The sequence below is a fragment of the Malus domestica genome, chromosome 03 (genome assembly GCF_042453785.1).
Source record: "Malus domestica chromosome 03, GDT2T_hap1".
Lineage (NCBI taxonomy): Eukaryota > Viridiplantae > Streptophyta > Magnoliopsida > Rosales > Rosaceae > Malus > Malus domestica.
The window spans coordinates 21,209,005-21,213,371 of record NC_091663.1 but is presented as its reverse complement, the minus strand read 5'-3'; positions in this window follow the sequence as shown (position 1 = coordinate 21,213,371).

Genomic DNA, 4,367 nt, shown 5'->3' with positions numbered 1-4,367 from the left:
TCAAATATTGGAAGTAACTACTACTACTATGGTTTTTGCATTCCTTTGAAATTGGACTTTATAGTTATCTTAGGCTCTTTGGAAGACCATGGACTTATTGGGTTAATTCAATCAATGAGCCAACATTGTTGAATAAGATCTAGGGAAGGTTGTGTCGTTTTAATTATGTGCTTTCAATCCAATCAAAACATTTTTCATTGAGCCATTAGAAATGAAAGACAATCATTCATTGCTAATTAGGGCGTTGGACTCAATTAATCTTTAATCTCATGTCAAAACCCTCTTTTAATCATGTCTCCTTACCAATAGTTAAAGAAACTCTAGTCTAGTACTAGAGGGAATCAACTAATTGAAAGAGATTAAGAAGTAATAAGATTACAAACCGATTTGTACAAATTCCTACAAATTACATACACTAAGAGGGAGAGAAAGATTAATGTCTATCATGACAAGGTCCAATTGAAATAGTAATTAAAACACATTCCCAAGATTCAAAAAATTTGAGTTTAGCGCCCTTTCTCATAGCTCAATTATCGTTTAAGGCATAAGTCCATAGTCAACCATTTTCTAACTACTTAATCACATTAAATAATTAATTGGAATGCAACATAAACAATTAGATTTAGTGCATATGGGCATAATTATATAATGAGTTTAAGCTACAAAAAAAATTAAAATCATAACATTTTAATCTCATAAAGAGGTGGGGGCCGAAATGCAATTATGAAAAGTTAGGGGTCAAACCGCAAATACTAGAAAGTATAATCAACTTTTAAAATTGAAAAATAGCCCATAGAGGGCCCATCATATAGGGTGGCCGGTTATGTGATGGGGGGAGAGGGAGGTGTCATACATGTCCCCTAAATTTCAAAATAAAACAAAGGCCTAGCTATGTCAAGTCACCACTTGTGCAAGTTGGCTTAAATAGGTACGAGGTGTGTAAGGAGTCCTAGTCAAGTCTAGGATGGAGTCAATCAAATGGAAAGCTATTGATGGCAAGTATATCACCCAAATTCAAAAACAAAGGATGAATACAATAACATAACCTTTTATACCAAAACCAAAACCATGAACACCAAGAACAAAACCATGAAAACAATTTCAAGATTTGCACTTTCTTGGTGACTTTTTCAAACCAAAAAAACAAAAGTGACAAGGCCTTTACTTTCTAGCTTTAAAGTGTGTGTGTGTGACTTAAAATAAAACACAAACACAAGCCAAAAAAAATCCCCCAAAACCGTGCCCTCCCTTATGGTACATAAGCCCCAAATTTTGTTCAAAAACTCACTCTTTATTCATGCATCCAAAACACTTTTTGCATACATATCTTTTTCAACTCTTGAAACACATTTTTCAACATTTGAAAAACTAAAGATAAACATATTTTGAATGAAGAAATAATATGTCAAACATAAAATTAAAACCCATATGCATAAAATCCAAAAGGACACATCAAATATAAACCTTTGGCTCTTGATACCACTTGAAGGGAAATAATGAGATTTATGTGGGATTTCTAGTGACTAGCATGCATATACAATTCAAAATTCATATACATAAGCAACGGAAACATGTTATCACATAATATCAAAGTTATAGTCATGCAAATCCCCTTCAAGAAGCATAGGTCCATATTTGATGCATCTAAGAAATTATTGAAGAACAAAGTGAAGGTATAGTTTTATACCTCTTGATCTAGACTTGAGACCAAGGATTGACCACCTCCAAGCTCTTTGTTCTTGGAACTCCTTGAGCCTAGCCTCCCTCCTTGCTTCCTCCACCTTGCTAGAATGAGTGCTCCTTGGTTCTCCTTTAGTCTCCAAGGTTGATGACCTCTAAAGATCCACACCCACTAGTGTAGTGAGATGGATAATGGAATGACCAAAGGGAGAGAAGATGATTAGCTAAAACTCCCTTTAGTGGCCGGCTTTTTGTGTGTGTGTAGAGAGATATATTTTTCTTCTTTTGTAAAAGGAACACACAAAACCCTAATGAAACTTTTCACTAAAAGTCCTTTATAGATGTCTAAGAAATGAATCAACAACTTGACTCTCTCTCTCTCTTCAATGGCCGGCCCCTTTTGTGTTGTTTGGGCTTTGGGCTTTTATCATTTCAAGTCATCCTATGCTTAAATAAAAGCCCAATGGGTTTGGGCTTAATGGGCCCATATTAACCCGAACTTTTCTTTAAGTCCAAAAACAATCTTTCATCGCTTCTATGATTTCTTTAGACTTTCTAATTGATCATAACACTTAATTAATCTAATTAATTTATTCCATCATCCTTTAGTTGTCTCACTACAAGAGTGTATCGGTGTACAATCATTTTAGGTTCTAATTAGGAAGGCAGTGAGGTGATTGGCACCAATCCAATTGATTATATTTAATCCAATCACTTAGTGAATTAAAACTTACTTTTAATTCTCCTTCTTCTTTGACGACTACTTATTTAATCATCTAGAAGAACTCACAAGTCATGAGTGACATCTAACCACATATCATGGCTACCCAAGCTAATGTAGAATTTGTTCGGAGAACTTATTCAATTGGAATTACAATGTAATTCGATCCTTCTCTAAAACAATACTCACAATCATATTACTAGGGTATGGATATATTATGTCAAACCCCTAATGTGATTATTCCATGTTATATGATTCAATTGAGTCGTATAGAAATGCTTTCCTTTATTACGCTCGATACTTCGGCCGAAGATTCCCGAATCATACCTTAGAGTATTCATCCTCTCATAATGAGGATTAGAGATCCTTTGTTGATCATTCACATGCCTCTGAGAATAAATCACTTACCCCAACAATGCATAGAACACACCCAAGATGAGGTGTGGTCACGTCTCATTATCAAAATGATCAGCAACGTATCCCCAAGACAACTATGATGTCTCAGGTCAAAGGATTACTTATATTTTTCCAACCAGTAGAGTCACTTGCTTGACATGTGAGTAGACCTCCATGCAAGTACTCTCGTTTGATTGTGTTCAGTGAACTCATTCCCATAATGAGCACCTACATACTTGTCTTAGTGTCACTACACGAATGGCATGAGACTTTCCATCATTCCCATTAGAATGGGACATAGCATGTACTGGTCTATGTATTGTCAGTGTCCCTCCGACAATCCTATGACCATGAACCTTTTTGGACATCATGGTTATGTAAAGAAGGTCTCTGTAGTCTAAAATCATTAGATTACTTCTTCCATCGATCCATTGTCCATGGATTCACTCTTTAGGATGTATATCGTTTATTGAGATAGTCCTAATAGTGACTTTGCCCTTTTGATGTATTAGAGTTTTTTCATACATATAGACATTGTCCTGAAAGGTTTCTTCCAAAGATTGACTTTCAGGGCATATCTCCAACAATATCTTGGTTGTAGAATTTATTTCTATAGCTAAGATATGACTCACACCCTACCTCATGAATAGTCTTTATTTGTGGGTCGGGGCGTGACAGTTTATTTGGAAAATGGAGACTCTTCCAAAAGTTAGTAGCTTTATGTGAGAGCTTTGCAACAAGCTGTGGCTACCATGGCTGAGCTATACAAGCGAAAGTCCTCACCCTCACCACTCTGCCTTATTTGTAGTGTTCAAGAGGAATCCGTAGAGCACCTTCTATTATTCTGCCCATGGATGGAGACTATTTGGTTTGGGGGACCCTTAAACTACAAATCAACTGTGATGGAATATCCACCTTGGCTGGTTGTCCTCACTCGTCAACATTAAATAGGTCGAAGCTGGAAATGAATAAGTTCCTGTCTCAAATGACAGGTGTAACCTCTTATTCAACCAAAGGACAATTGACCCATTATAGATTATACTTGTTATCTCTGTTTGGGTTGCCTTGTTCATGAAGGCTTCTTGTCATCCATTGATGAACCAAGTACGAGAGCTAAGTGATCAGCCTACGGTCTAGTGGTTTCCTCCCTATTCTCCATTTATTAAGCTGAATGTGGATGCTAGTTTGACAGTTACCAATGGCGATGGTTTTGCCAGGGTAGTAGCTAGAAACTCGAATGGACTGTTTGTGGCGGCTAAGAGTTATCAGAGCAAGGCTTCATATGTAGCTACATCTGAAATTTTGGTGATACTCTGCAGGTGCAAACTTGCCATCTCTCTAGGCTTGGACTTGGTTATCATGGAATCAGATTCTAAGAAGAGTATTGATTGTTTGCGAGACCCCTCCACACTTGGATGTTGGAAGGCTTTCTTTTCCCTAACCAAAATCAGGAGACTTGGGGATTCTTTTCTAGTATACCGCTGGTCTTGGATCCCAAGATAGGCCAATATGGTGAGGGACCGTTTGGCGTCAAGTAAGATTACGGAGATGTGCGATTTCACTTGGGATA